Below are 16,040 nucleotides of genomic sequence, written 5' to 3' on the forward strand. Positions count from 1 at the left end.
TTGAGTCCATCTCTGAGAAGGAGAAATGAGGTTCCAAATGCAGAATTGCAAGATATTTCTCCTGGAGAAGGACATTTCAAAATTTCAGTCACAGAAGGAGCAGTTGGTTTGTTTCTTAAGAGATCTTTCCAGCTATTGTCAAAAGCATTGAAGTCTTTTAGGCTGCTCAAGGAAAAGCTCTCAAAATCTGTGCTGTGGACCCTGTGCTGCATGTATTTGCAAACAGCAATTGCCCAGGTGGGAGCCAGCTGTGCTGCAGCCCCACTCACTCAGGTGAGGCCACTTTGAAACCTCTCAGTTGCCTCAAATAAATGGAGGAGATGGCTGGAGACTGTTGGTGTCTGTTTCAGCATGGATGAGAAGGAGTTGTGTGCAGCAAGTCTGTGACCCCAGTACTTAACCCTGGTGTGAGGAAGATAAGGATTGTGTCTGTGGGGTAGATATGTAAGGTAAGACAGATGATTTGTCTGAAAGCTTCCTCTTGCAATACTTAACTTGCAGCATCAGTCTCTAAAGCGTGTGATGGGGTGGAGAAAATTACTTAGGGAGCCTGGGAGCTGGCTGCTGGCCTGGAAGACAGCCCTTGAATGAGTAAAGTATGCTTACATTATAGCTTCAGCTTCTTGTTAAACACTAGCCAGATGGTTCTAAGTGCTGGCCTATAAACCCTTTCCCCACTCAAAATCCACTGCATATGGAAGTACTTGTTTATGAAAAGGGAAATTTATAAGTCTTGTGGTGCTCAGCTCCTGAACTGAAGTGAAACATCAGAAGTGGGGTATTAAATCTGGGCTGTGGCAGCATTTCACTCACAGTGCTGCTACCACTGAACCATGAGTGAAATGATGTGCTCCACCTGGTACCAGCAAGTAACCAGCCACGAGTCATATTCACCTCATATACACTTCTATTTTAATTGCCCAGCATCTGTGCTGTCACCTTATTCCCTGTAGCCTGACAAGGAGTTAAATTACTTGACATTGTAAAATGAAGTAAGGCATCATGTCTGAAGTTAATACAGTGTTCATGCTTTAAGGTTTCAAGGTGGACATGCATTCCTGGGGGGGGATGTTCTCCATAAATAGTTCTGGAAAGCTTTTCTCAGCCATAAAGCTGTGATTCAGACAGTCCGTGCTTCCCCCAGGTACATCAGCAGCAGCTCTCAGAGGGTTCCCTTGCATTTGTACTGATGTTTTTAGGCGAGTGATTTGCCACACTTCACAAAGCGTAGCAATGTGAATTTGAAGCAGTGCCTCCCTCCATTCCACTCAGGAAATCCTTGTTCCTGAGTTGCTTATGCTTCTGAACAGATACCTGAGCTTTGCAGATCTGAAAAGCCAGCTGCCCATGTGAGCATCAGAGATTAAACGCTGACAATGTGATAAGAGTCGTCTACCTAAAATGATGCATCTGTCCTTTCTGACAGTATTTAATCTCTCTTCATCCCCCACAAAAGGACCAATAAAGAATTTTTCAGTTGCTAAAGCTTTAACAAGCAAGTCTAGTTAGAACAAGGGAGGATTCCAGAGACAATGCATGAGCACTTCCATTGCATGTTGCAATTTGCTTTCTGGGGAAAAACTCAGCAAAGATCCTTGAGGAGAGGGAAGGAGATAGCAGAAAGCAAAATAATGCCTGCTTCGCTTGTGTCTGTCTACCTGGGCTGCAATAAGAAATGAATCATTTGGTTTGAAGAGGAATGAAAGGATGGGGGTTTTATTTAAGAACGTTGTGGGGTTTATGGTCAGTGCTAATGCACAATGTGAAGGGATGACAGCCTCAATCCAAGAGAGCAGGAATAAGTGACTTCTTTTACTTCCCTTGAGGCTTAAATGTCACCCCAATATTCAAGAATACTGGAGACTTTTTTTTGCAAAGACACTGCCGTTTTTGGATACATTTCAAGTAGTGCAGCTGTGGCGTTTCCCTTGATGCTAAAAGCCTGTATAGCACTGATCTCCCTTGAATCTTTTCTCAAAGAAGTTAAGGGAAAGCTTTAAATCCTTCCAAATTCAAAGAATTTTCTTCATCAGTTTTAAAGTTAAGCTTTAAAAGGAGTGCAAAAAGTAGTGAGAATAAAGAACTCTGAGCACCTTCGAAATCAGTTCTGTGTGTTCTTCAAAAGAAAAAAATAAACAGTCTTATAAGTGAGACTGAAATAGAATTCCCTCTCCTTTTTGTCTTGAATTTTGTTTTATGTGTAGTCTGAAGAGATCATGAATGTGAAAATGCAGAAAGGACTGGATGTTCTTTGCAAGAGCTGGGTTAAACCTCTAAACCAGGCTGCCTTGTGAATACAACTAAGTCACTCTATTTTAGGTTTAATAGAATTCATCACTTGTTTCCTCATTTCTTTCTGGCCTAAATCCATTTTGAGAAAATGCAGCCTGAACCTGGTGATAACAGGAGGATATAAATCTATTTTAATTAAAAATAGAATTGCAGTCCCCTAGAGCAAGACAATAAACTGTGCTCTTGTGCTGAAAATAAGCTGACCAGAGTTCTGAATGGCAAAGCTAGGGTATTGTGGAGCAGATGCTGTGATGTCTTATCAGAGATTGGAGGAAAAATGTCACACTGACAGGAGCAAGAGGTTTATTATGGTTTTACATACAAGTAAGCAGTAATTTCTGAACACAGCATGGTTGCATGGTAAATAATTGCATATCTCTCAGATTCTAAAATCTGAGTGGAATATTAAGAAATTCCAGCTACCAGACATGCATTTGAGCAGTATTAAATACATAGCTCATTTAGAGATCCACTGATATTAATATAGTTGACAAAATCGCTGTGAAAGCCACCCATGGTGTTAGGTAATTCAGGATGCTGGGAGTTCTGACAGTGTCTCTCAAGCTAGCATCCCTCTAGTCTTAAAACTGTTAATCAGGAAGGGATGTGTCTGTTGCCAAGAGTGACTGTGCCCAAATCTGATTTATTAATGGTGCTTTTTTGTGAATGATCCTTCTTGCATCTTGAAAGCATATGTGTCTGCACAGGGAGGATGTTTCTGTGGGCAGTTGCCCCTTCACAAATGTGTGTGCATGGGAAATAAGAGGGAAAACTTGCCAAATCATCTGTTGAATGGGGGAGTGCATGGAGTGAGAACTGTCTAGCACCCTTCCCACTTACTCTCTGCTTTTATTCCTGATGTTGCCACAGCAGAATTTGTGTGATTTTGTTTTCCCCAACCTCAAACCTGCCAGCAGGCATGGCAGCTACAGCTACTCCCTGTCTATCTTCATCAACTGGTAAAGCTGAGAGTTCAGCTGTGTCAGGGTTGTGTGTGCTTTTTCTCTATCCAGTGGGTGTTTGCACATGTGCTGAAGTACAGCTGGTGAATTTCCCACCAAAGTCAATTGGATGTGTGTGGAGTCCATCACATACACAAATCCTCTTCCTTGGGATTGATGTCTGCTGATAAATCAAATTGATTAATCCCAGTGCTGTTCATTATCAACAGTCACCATCCCTGGAGGTGTTTAAAACATGTGTAGACATGGCACTTCAGGACATGGTTTAATGACAGTGGTCATATTAGGTCAATGGTTTGACTCTGATCTTAGAGGTCTTTTCAAACTGAAGCAATTCTGTGATTCTATGCTAAGTTCTCCATCTTTCATTCCTGGAGAAATGGATAACTTCTCTGTACGATCTTGTCATTGTCTAAGGTACAGTTTCCTCTGCAGCAGTCTAAGTTGTGCTGCCTGGGGTGTTGGTGTTAGGAGTGGCGTGGAGAGATGTGGGAAAACTTGCTGGTGGCTCTCCAGACTGCAGAGCACTCTTCCCACCATTCTTGCCAGGAGGTGGAAAAAGGGATCTGGCAAAGGAAGAGCTGGAACTTAAACCAAAGAATGGGTAAACACAGCTAGGTTTGTGAAAGGAAAGTGGGAGGAGAAGCAAGCAGAAGAGAGCTGAAGAAAGTGAAGTCAGAGAGATGTGGAGGAAAGAACCACTAATGCGGGTTGGAAGATGACCTAGTAAGAGAAAGTATTACAGGAATGAGACTGAAGAGAGGATGAGGTAGAAATTAAAGGGGTCTGTGTAAGACTTTTCAAAAGGACTTCAGTATGACATTGTCTGAGGTGTCCTCTTCAGTGCAGAAGAGAGCAGACAAGGGACTTGAGGGACAAGTTACAGAGACAGGTGGTACAATTGAGGAAAAATAACTTGCTTCAGGCCACAACAGAGTTGAGTGGCAGCTGACTATCTCTAATGCTTATAAACATGCACGTCCTGCCCCGCTCCTCTCTGTAGGGGCAGTGGGGGATTTTGGTTTTCCCTACCAATAACACTTTGTTTCCTTAGCACAAAAGGGATGACTAGAAATTCAGGGAGCAGATGGAGGCTTTTCCCCCCGATGATTCTGAGCCAGTAGACATCTGTAGCTAGATAGATCTAAAATTAGTTCCAAGGAAGCCTGGAAGGGAAACACTGTTGTTGTGAGTTGTTTGCTGTGTGAAGTCTTTGCTTTTGGGGTTTTTCTAAGATATCACTTATAAAACATAGAATGGATGGGATGTGAGGGAAAAGACAATGCAGCTTTTAAGTGACTAAAGAACAGAAGTTTTTGTATCTGTTACTGTGAATAATTGTATTAAAAAAATGGATCCATGCAAAGTCTTTGATTTGAGAAGTCACCATACAGGCCTTCACAACAACAGGGAGAAGAGTTGCTACATTTTGTGTGTGAGGGAGTGAACAGCTGTGAGAGCGGGATACAGTAGCTTTTGGAGGCAGGAGGACTGCATTGACACCTTTGTCTGATCAAGGCAAGAGCGAATCTTCAAATGTTATTCAGGATATGTCTGATGTGCACAAGAAAGTTTCTCCACACATCTTGCTTAACTAAGTTACTCTTGGGCACACAAAGAGGGCAGTGGTGGCCCCATACATGGAAGTGTCAATAAGAGCATCATCTCTCTCCACAACCAGGCAGAAGCATGTTTGGATTTTTTTTCCTTTGCTGTGACATGGGATTTATTTTCCTCTGTCATCTCTAGCTGTGGGATGCCTAGCTCACTGCAGTGATTGATTGCCCTGTTTGTGTTTTCAGTGAGACTCCAAGTCTGGGGAGAAAATAAGAGTAAAAAAACCCACATGTTTGTATGTATGTACATCTGTCCCTTGCAAAACTTGGGCATTTATCAACACTAATAGACGAGTGTCTGGGATGGGGGAGAGTAGAAAAGGGAGGAGAAGCTGTTGCAGTTGTAACAGCAGTGAATTATCCCCGTTTTTCTGGATGTGACCATTCAGAGCTAGAATTTTGAATTTCCAGAAGGCTCTAAGGTGGAAGCCAATCTATCTTTAGCTTTTTTTTTATTAGATATGATGTTGTTAAGGAGGGCATTAGATCTGAATCTGGGTTTGGGGTGAAATGCAATGAGGCCAATGTAAAGGTTATTGAATAATTTATTAATATATAGGAAGAGAACTTTCCCCCAAACTTATATACAACTAACCCCCACAAATTCTATGATGCAGTTGGTAAAACTGTTTTGCAGGATGTCTGTATACAGCCAAATTAAGCAATTTGGTAAAGCCTTTAGAAATGTTTCTGATTAGAGAGTCTTGTGGCATAAACTGCTGCTGGTAAAGTTAATGAAATTCTTCTAGCAACTTGAATCAAGAGAGTTCAAATACTCACTAGCTGGGAGTCTGAATATCTACATTCCCTTAATACATATAGTGAAAGCCAGGTGGTTGATTTCATGTGGATCTGCTAGTTCAGTTCAAATTGGGGCCCGCTGCCTGAGAAGGTTTCATGGGCATGAGAGAGGTCTTCTGTGGCTCTCAGGAGGACATTGGATGGTCAGTTGGCTGGGCAAAAGCAGGGTCCAGGCTTTTGGCCGGAAATAATCCGCTGGGCTGTTGCGTAGCAGGAGTTGGGCAGCTGCCGGGTTGGCATGGCTGAAAAGGCAGGCTGGCCAGGAGCGCACGGTTCGGGCGTCTGCTGGATCGTTGCACGATGCCAAGTGTCGTAGAACAAAGCAGCACCTAAAGCGGCGACAAAGGCAGTAGCACCGGGCAGGGAGAGGTGAGCAGTGAGTGGTGAGTGTCTTGTTTACCTGCATTGTTCTATTTATCAGGTGTGGGCCAAGATTAATGGTCCTTTGGCCATGATATTGTCCAATCGGCTTTTGGCAGTCAGCCAAAACACACCGAATTAGGAAGGGTCCACAGGCCTGGCTCCCCCAAATATGGGAAGAGCAGGGGCCTTGCACCCGGCGGGCCATAAGCTAGGTGCATGGGCTTATACAACCGTGTTACACAACTTGGGCCCTGGGCAGGCCAGGCTTTGTGGGGCCAGGTCTATTGTGCCCCTTTTGTCTATTTATGTGTTTACCTCTGGTGTGGGCAGAAAAACCTGTCCAGGCAAAGCATGTATAAGCCTATTTTGGGCCTCTGGGCCCTCCATGACAGCTGTTTAGACCACAGTTTAATTTGATGGACACAGTGGGATGTTCATCTTTGGTGGTGGTTGTAAGAACCACCTGACAGAGCAACAGTTGTACCAATGCCCTGTTTCTTGCCTCACCTGTTTTTAATGCTAGAACACAAAATATTCTTTAAGTCTTTTGATGCTCTTTCCATTCTATTGCAGTGGGTATCAATTTTAGTCATGATTTCCTGAGAGTTTATACCAATTTGATCAAATTTTTGAAATCATTGTGCCCAATCATCTCTGAGGAGTTCAAGTGTTCGGAGAGTTCAGTGCTTAGGCATGCTAGATAAGTTTTCAGAATAATGTCTTGAATCCAAGGGGTGAAGCAAACAATGTTTTTAGGAAGAAATTCTTCACCATGAGGGTGGTGAGACACTGGAACACGTTGCCCAGGTAGGTGATAGAAACCCCATCCCTGGAAGTTTCTAAGGCCAGGCTGGATAGGACTCTGAGCAACCTGATCTACTGTGAGGTGTCCCTGCCCATGGCAGATAGGTTGGAGCTAGATGATCCTTGAGGTTCCTTCCAACCCTGAAGATTATGTGGTTTTCACCTCTACATATCTAAAAAGTATGGTTCTGCTGCATGATTGCTCTCATGTATTGGTCTACAAGGCATTGCTACGGCTCATGAAAGTTAATTTCTGAATCTGTTCCTGTGTGATTTCAGTTAGTATTTATTTACTTGGAGAAATGAGACTTTGATATCCCTAGATACAGAGATTCTTATCCTTCAGGAGAATACCTTAGGTAAGCTTGCTGTTGTTATTCGCTTACTGGAACAGCATGAACCATTGGTTTTAATAAGGGGATTAAGTAAAACAGGTATACCTTGCTTGGGAGCACATTTTCCTACAAAACTCTTCTGGAAGACCCTGTTAGAAGCTCATTTTTTGCTGTGTGTTTAAATCCATTCCTGCTCAGCACAACATTTAAATACAGATTGACTTAATGCCTGTCTACCTGATTTGTTGAACTGATCCCACAGACTTTAAACAAGGTGGTAACAGGTGACATGAGTGTGCAGTGGACCACCAAGACCTTGCATTCCTTGTGGAGCCAGGGAATACTTACTCCTCAGACTGTTCCTCTTAATGAAGGGAAAAACAGAATGTGTGCTTTAGAAGTATCAAAAGGTTTTTCACATCTCCTCACCTCATTCCATACTGCCAAGAGATGGTGGTGATTCTACTTTTGATATCTCAAATCTCTTCTTTGTAAAGATTCAATTAGGAATTTAATTAAAAGAGAGGACAAAAGGAAATAGCATGTCCTCCCTAGAGGAATATTCCAAACACTGTGTACATCCACAGAGCAGAAGGGAAAAGGATGTGATCAAGCATGGGAAGGCAGCAGCTCCTGAAATGACTACCAGAGTACGGCCTGTTCCATCACGTCAAGTACTACTTAGCTCTCTGACCTTGTGCAATTCTTATGTATTGGCAGGGGGGTTGTTTGTTTTAACTTTCTCCAGGAAGATGATTTTCCTTTAAATAAAGATATCATCCAGATCTTCCTCTCTCCTATAACAGAAGCAGCTGTTTCCTCTGTTGGAAGCTAGGCTCAACAGAAAATTATTTGCAAGTGTTAAAATTTAGCAAACAGTCTCTTGTAAATGGAAAATTCCAGATAAGCCATTTAGAAAGACCATTCCTCCTTACTACTGAAACTATTCTTCTTGCCAAGTTGTCATCATTTCTCTTTTCCTTTCAGCAGTGGGACCATGCTGCTGATGGGTGTAGGTCCATGTACTTCTGGAAGTCCTTACAGCCCCCTTGCCAGGTTTACCTCCAGGTCCTATCACACTCATATAGTGTCTCTGTACTTCTCCTTGTTCTTCTGACCCCAACTTCACCTCATATTTTTTTTTATTATATCTGATTTTTTTTTTCCCCAGGAGCTCCTTGACTATTTTTACAGGTCCTTCACTGCTCTTGCTTTAGTGGTAAAGACATCCTCTTTGAAGAGCATGGAGCACAGGGAATGTAATTTCAAGGGGAACAGATTTGTTATCTGCAACTTCCATAATATAGCAGGACATTTATAAATCATCTATTTAGGTTTTGATTTATGGGAATTGATTGAAAGGATAAATTAACACAGCTTTTATGAGGTGCACTGTTTTCTGCATGTTGGGGACAAATTTATCTCTCAGAGTTTGTGTTTTCCAGAAAGGATAAATTAGACTTGGCAATAAACTTTTCATATTCCAGACTTAGAGACAAAACTGATTCTTCTGCCTTCTTGTATTATAGCAATCTTTCTCCACTTCATCCAAAACTATCTTCAGCATCAAGTAGCATCAAAATGTGTCTGGCTATTGTTAATAATAAACCCTGAGTCAGCTGCAGAGAGGCAGATTTCAAAATCGATGAAGCTAAGTGGAGTGGAGAAGAGGAAAAATAGTCCACACAGCAGCTTTCTGAATTGGTGAATAGAAGTCGTAAATTTGTGGACAGTTGAAAAGCAAAAATGCCAAAAGCTTTCTTTCAGTGCCTATTTGCACCAGCTAGTACAGTCTTTTGAGGGGGAGCCTACATTTACAAAAAAAAGACTAAATATGAATTATTGTTAAATTCAGTGTCTGCATGGTAAATGTGCTGTTAAAACTTATGTAGTACCCAGCCAGTCTCAAAAGTTGATAGTTGTGCTTCTGCTGGTTTGTTTTTGGCTTTCCTTATGAAATACAGCATCTGTTTTCCAGACTGATGTAGTGAACAAGGGTTACTTACAGCTTAACAGATAAGCTTGCTTCAAATAGCAACAATAAATGGCTATAAAGCTTTTTAAAGTCTATGACCCAGGCAGATTCCTTGCTTAATTTTTAACATGGTGCCAATTCATGTGTGTAATGGTGAAGGTGTAGGGTGTTTGAGTATGCCTCTCCTGGAAGTCAGAGGTATGGGGTATTACTTTACAGTCAGACATCAGGCTAGACTGTAAACATGCAAAGTGTATGGAGACACTTGCATGCTATTCTCTCAGTGGTGGTGTCTGCAGGAGTGACTTTTGAAGACAAATCTCTGTGCTATCAGGCATCGAGGTTAAACACTGTGTGAATGCTCTGCAGGATACCAACATTTTTCAAGAATCCACAACTGTTTTCAAGATATTGCTTGCTGCTGAATTTTGGATGTGACATTCTTTCTGGAAAGCAGTTTGTAAAGTACATTTTGCAGTGACTGTCAGGTCTTTGCTTTTCAATGTTAGGTGTCCGCTGTAAACCACTGAGAGATACAAATTACAGTGACTAGATTGGCTTTTCATCAGCTTGACGTGAGCTTTAACAGGGAGGAAATATTTCTTCAAACCAGTTCTGGCATTTGTAATAAGAATCCATTTTAAATTTGTACCTCAAAGCTGGCTTTGGTCAAAAGCTTGCCAAGCACAATGAAGGAGTAATCTGTATGATTGCTGGGTAAAATGCTGATTGTCACTAAATAGCAGAGCCGCTCCTAGACTATATGAGGACATGAGGCTATAGGCAGTGTTCAGAGTGTTTCAGGAGGAGGCTCAAAAACCACATGCTTTATTTTTGTCACTGTCATCAGTTTACTGTCTGATCCTAGGCAAGTTGTTTGTGCTGCAGTGTTCATACATAGATGCTTAAAATTGCATTTAAATAACTAAACAAGTAGCCTGATTTAGAAGCATCAATGACTAAATTTAATAATCTTTCTGAGTTGTCAGAGGTATTATGAGGTACAATTAATGTACATAAAGCACTTCACAATCTTTTCTTTACCTGTCTACATCCTTATCCAGATTTTCATGCCATGCTGATGAAAGATTCTAAGTTGAAAGCAATTACAGTAAGTATGAAGAGATGGCTGAGAAAGACTAATAACATAATTACCCTTATCAATAGATTGTCTTGAGAGCAATGCTTTGTTGTCCTCCTTTGAAGACAGTGATGATTAGAAATGATTTTATTTGCATATTTTTTTCTTCTGAATAAGTCTGTTTTATGAGGATATAAGTGACAAAATGTCATGACATGAGGCTAGAGCTAGTCTGACGCATTTGCATTTGATTGAGGGAAAGAGTTGTGTGGAATTTGAACCATTTCTCTTTGAACAACAAAAAAAAAGTGCAGGATATTCTTGCCTGGTTCTTCCTTCCCATCCCCATTCACTGTCTTTTGTTCAGCCAATGAACACAAGGCCTGTGAGGAGATGCTGAGGGAGCTGGGGTTGTTTAGCCTGGAGAAGAGGAGCCTCAGGTGGGGGGGTTGGACTCTTCTCCCAGGCAACCAGCAATAGAACAAGGAGACACAGTTGCAATTGTGCCAGGGGAGATTGAGACTGGATGTTAGGAGGAAGTTCTTCAGAGAGAGTGATTGGCATTGGAATGGACTGCCCAGGGAGGTCGTGGAGTTGCCATTCCTGGAGGTGTTCAAGAAAAGTCTGGATGAGGCACTTAGTGCCATGGTCTAGTTGATTGGATAGAGCTGGGTGGTAGGTTGGTCTGGATGATCTTGGAGGTGTCTTCCAACCTGGTTGATTCTATGACATCTAGTATCAATTAAAAACTGTTATATCTGAAGGTCATGGCAAACATGCAAGGCTTGTGTCATATTTATTTTAGACAACCAGATAAACTTACCTGCACAAGTGCTGAGCAGTGAGTTGGCAGGTGGGAGAGGTGGAAGATGTGACTCTGGCTTTCTGCCTGCTTTTTCTGGCCACAGTGGGAGATTTCCTAACTTTGTCCCTCCTGCAGACTGTCATGCTGCATCTTCTTTTTTCATATATTACCTTATTACATGCTTTACCTTTTGATGCAGAGGATTTGCAGGGTAGTGCATGCACCCCATGCTGCAAGTAATTTGACTGTAGATCTTCTCCTAGTGACCACACAAAACTTGACAAGTTCAGACCACAGGTTCCCTAGGAATTCTCCACCACTGTTGTTGAGTTGGCCTCTCTTCTAGGCTGCGCAGGAGAGGGAGTGACACTGGGCTTACACCAGTGTGATGAATAATGGTCAATCCGTTTATTGAAGCTAAGTGTGATACCTATAGAGTGGAGTTCGGTATAGGGGAGTGTACTTTTGATAGGCTTACATAGGCAGAAATGGGCTGTTCACATACAGAGGCAGACCTGACCAACTTCTCCCCTTAATCCCCCTTTGCAGCAGCTTAGCCACAACATTGCTTGTTCCCAGGGCTGAGCAGCCTGCCCTCCTTGCACAGCTCAGCTACACATAGCAGCTTCTCTGCAGCCTCCCAAGACCACCCCTCTGCAGCTGTGCCTCCTTATCAGTTCAGTTACTCAATCCTGCTTACTTTCCTTATTTTCTCAGACTGTTCAGTTCTGCCCAACCCTGGCACACTATGCATCCAGATGTTTAGTAGAAGGAGGCAGTAGCATTTCAAGGGAACAGAAGTGCTGAGTAATGAAAGGTACCACATAGATGTGACTGTCTGCCAGAATCCCAGAAGTGGTGCAGAGCTACACTAGTCAGTCATGGGCTGGGCCCAGGCTGTACAACCCAGTCCTGTGTTTTTAGACATGTTTTGGTCTAGAACTGAGTTCATACGCCTTACTAAAAAAACCCATCAAACAAAAAAACCTGAAAAACAAAGCCAGCAACAACAACAACAACAAAAAAAAAAAAAACCAAAAAACAAAAAACCAAAAAGCCTCCACCCCCTGAAACCAACAAATAACAAGCCATAATGTAATTGTTAGAATTCCAGAAGAGGACACTAAGGCAAGCAATACCTTTTACAGCAATTAAAAGGCAAATAGAACTGCTTGGAGGCATAAGATGCAAATAATTCCCATATGAAGTGACTGGCATTAGAAACCCAGAGACAGCTCCTACTTGCTAGCAGAGGGAGGCTATAGAGCAACCTGAGTGTATTTCCTTTCTTCCTTGACCTGGCCTCTGTCCCAGTCAAGGAAAAGTGCTTGATAAACAGCCTGCTTTCCAAGCTTACATAATCTGGCTGTCGAGCTGTCATAAGAACGCAGTAACAGCCAAGCACTTATTGGACCTTAGAGAACTCACAGTGGAGAAAAATAACTTAAATTCTGCAACTGCAGAAAAAAGCTTCCTTTGTATTAAACAGGGCAAAACAAACAGGAAAAAAATCATCATCTCCAAATACATTTTTTTCCCTTCCTAAGACATGGGGAATGCTTCTATCTGACCTTGGTTTACTGAGAATTCCATTCTTGCTTCCCTTTCTTTCTCAATAGGAATAACACCTTTCTCACCCATTTATATGATAATTGTTATGAGGAAGTCATATTGGAACTGAGCAGACCTATGGTCTGTTCCCTGGACTACTCTGAGGTCTGTGTTTTAATTCAGGGATAATATGAAATACACTAATAATATGGAGAGCACAGCTCTTCCAGGAGAACAACTGAACCACTGTGCTCTAAAGTGAACCTTTTGTTCATTTGCCCAACATTAGGAACGTTTCCAGGTATTGAAACATGCCTCATTCTACTTCAAAATTGTTGTAACTGTTCTACTTAGTTTTGGCCTGGGGTAGATACCACTCTTTCAAATAAGTTTTGAATGTTTCCTAAGAGATTGCACTGGCCAGAGGCCATTGCCAAAAGCTGCAGATGCTCTGATTAAGAAAGCAAAAGTTAAGTAGTTAGGATATGAATTCTTTCATGTCAGAAAGTGTCAGAGAAAGATGCAGAGACATCTAAAAGTGACCTCGCATCCTCAGTTGCATCATGGCTCTGTCAGGAAGGATTTGATAACCTGGCAGCTGGGGCAGTGTTCTGGGAAGAGGGTGTGGATTGCTTTGTAAAGTCCATGTGAATTTACAAACTCATTCTTCATTACATAGTCTATTAAAAAAATACTGGAGCTGGTGTAAATTGTATATCTGTGTACAGTAAATGGAGCACCGATTATTATTTCAGTGTCTTCCCCCCACACACTTTCTTCATTTTAGAGTAGCAAGGCCAACTTGTATTCTTTTGACATTCATCTTCAAATTTAAATAAACCCATGTAACTACATCTCTGGATTCATGGAGATAAGTTTTTATTTGTAATCTGCTGTTGCCAGATCACCACCAATAAATATTTCTACACTGATAAAGCCTCAGCTCAATGTCTGTGTTTAATTTTGAGCTCTGTGCTTCAAAAAGAGTGGAAACCATATGGATAGAGCTAGGAAAAAGGTGACAACAAGAAGGTAATTTTTTCCCCCTAGACCTTTGATCAATGAAGAAAACTTGAGAGAACTGGATTTGTAGGGGGAGAGGGGCAGAAATTTTGAAATGTACTAATGTCTGCTGCAAAGACACAAAAAAGCAGGCAGCAACAGGTTTAAATTTTGAAGGGCATCTTCAGTACCAGGTAAAACCTGTAATAGGAGGAGGGTTTGGAATGGATTGATTTGAACTGCTGAGAGCTTGCAAGATTAGCCTTTTCTCAATCTGCCAGGCAAATTGCTATGAGGAATAACCTGATATAGACTAGTTAGTGAGACTGGAGCAAAAGAGATGGGAAAGGAGGAACTGGTTCTAGTAAAATCCGTTGTAGAACTTGGTTGAGTCACCCACCCTGGATGTGTTTAAGGGTTGTTTGGATGTGGTGCTTAGGAATATGGTTCAAGGTGAATCTTGTAGAGTAGGATTATAGGTTGGACTTGGTGAGCCTGAGGGTCTTTTCCAATCTGGATGTTTCTGTGTAACTTTCTGACAAACTTAATGCCTGAATAATTTTGTAGAGACAGATCCCAAGCCCTGCCATTTTGATTCTTGGGATTCTATATGCTATTGAGCAGGAGAGTCTAGCAGTCCTACAGCTACTCTAGCGAGTAGCTCATTAGAATGAGGCTTCTCACAAACAGAAGAAAATCTAGATTCACTGCTGCTTCCAACAAGTCTCCTTCAATGGGCAAGAGACCAGAATAGATGTATTGTTTTTCTACAGTTCTTCTTTAATGATTGTACAGATTGAGTGCAATTTCTTAATGATGTGCTTTTAGTAATCTGCAATAGCCAGGCAAGCTGCCAGTTGACAAATTACAACAAAAAATGTCTGTCTTAATCCCTTCATGCTCTCCCTGCTGGCTGGGGCCCTAATGAGCATGAGTGTTGTGTTGCAGGAGTAAGTGTATAAATGGCTCCACTGCTCCTTCCGTACTTGGTATAATGGTGAATTAAAAAGTTGGTAAACTTGCTTTCTTACTGAAAGAGAGACTGGACGATTTCTTGGCAAATTGCAAGTGGATTACATCTTTTTTTATCAGTGGTGTGTGTGCTTTTTTTCTTCTGGACTGTGACAACATGGAAAGAAAGTGCTATTCATAAAGTAAGTTTATCTAATCACATGTCTCATTCAGACAGTCTGAGTGACAGCAGGTTACTGTAAACTGAAAGAGCATGGTTCTGCTTTCAGCATACTTTCCATTGGAAATGACATACAAGATGTGAAGAGAGTCACAGCATAAACCACAGGGAATATACTTAATGTAAAACAAAAGCACACAAACCACCAGCCAAATCTGATTCTGAAGAAAAAAATATACAGCATCTGCAAATGGAGGATAGGCTTTTAAAGTCCATTCAAGTATGTATTGTCCCCAAAGCATCCAGTTGCTTTTCTCATCTTGGGTAGAATTAGGATGTATCAGAACTGAGCTGTTTCAGCAGTAACCATGCTGAAAATGTATTGCACATTTGCAGGACTGTGTCCTTTTCAGACATGAAAAGGATAAAATTACTAAAGTAGTGCAAATAATGTAATTGTTTCCACTCTGGTTCCAATTCCAGAATCTCCTTGCACAATATTTTGTACTAAGAAGATAATGCAACATTTTCTCTGCATATGTAATCAACCTAAAGCAGAAGAAAATATATTTGGAAGGAGTTGGAAAGAATGGGAATTTTTCAGGAGAAATCTGGAATCAGGGTCATGAGTTCCATCACAATGAACTAGAAAAGACTTATTTACTTGAATAAGTCAGGATAAAGACAGGGTATGAGAAGATCCATGGCAAAATTCTTATCTAATACCCCATTTCAGAAAATGTGCATGCATGAGACAGGAAAGAATCAGGGACAGAAGTGCCACAGTTGCCTGCACAAACTTTACCTGAGGTCCAGTTCTAGGGAGAGTTGCTTGGGCTTCTGCAAGAAAGGAAACACATCTCACTCTGCAGTCTGCTTGTCGAGTCAGAGTGAGCTTTGCAGCACGTCTATGTTTAAAACCTTTGACAGCTGAAGATGAAGGCTTGTGCTGCCAGCTTCCAAGCATATGTACCACCCAGCCCCTGCGTTAGCTCTGCAAACAACATGGCCTGTGATGGCCATGCCACACTCTCTTGCCAGGTACACCCATGTTGTCTTCATACAAAGTTTTGAAAAGCAGAGGCTGTGCTGTGAGTTTGCTAGTTGTACAGAAGTGTACAGGCCTTGATGGTGGTGGCTGAGTCCCTGGTTAGAAGGAAGAAAACAAGTGTAATGTCGGACAGCAAATAGTTCAACTCCACTTGCATTGCTTCTTGAGTCAGGGAGCTGCCAGTGCTTAAGCACCCTCTGTGTGGATGTCAGACTCCCTGCCAGCCTGCTGATAGGTGCCCTTATTCCAGGGTATGGCTGCTGCTGAAGG

General features: G+C 41.8%; 1 protein-coding gene across 1 annotated transcript in view; it reads left to right on the forward strand.

Moving 5' to 3' along the window:
• Nucleotides 1–353: 353 nt before the first annotated feature.
• STK32B (serine/threonine kinase 32B) overlaps nt 354–16,040 on the forward strand; it is a 176,905-nt gene continuing 161,218 nt past the window's right edge. Inside the window, exon 1 of the mRNA XM_064151487.1 lies at nt 354–449. The gene's annotated coding sequence lies outside the window, so the exon portion shown is untranslated. The remainder of the gene's footprint in view (nt 450–16,040) is intronic.

This window comes from Pogoniulus pusillus, chromosome 11 (genome assembly GCF_015220805.1).
Source record: "Pogoniulus pusillus isolate bPogPus1 chromosome 11, bPogPus1.pri, whole genome shotgun sequence".
NCBI lineage: Eukaryota > Metazoa > Chordata > Aves > Piciformes > Lybiidae > Pogoniulus > Pogoniulus pusillus.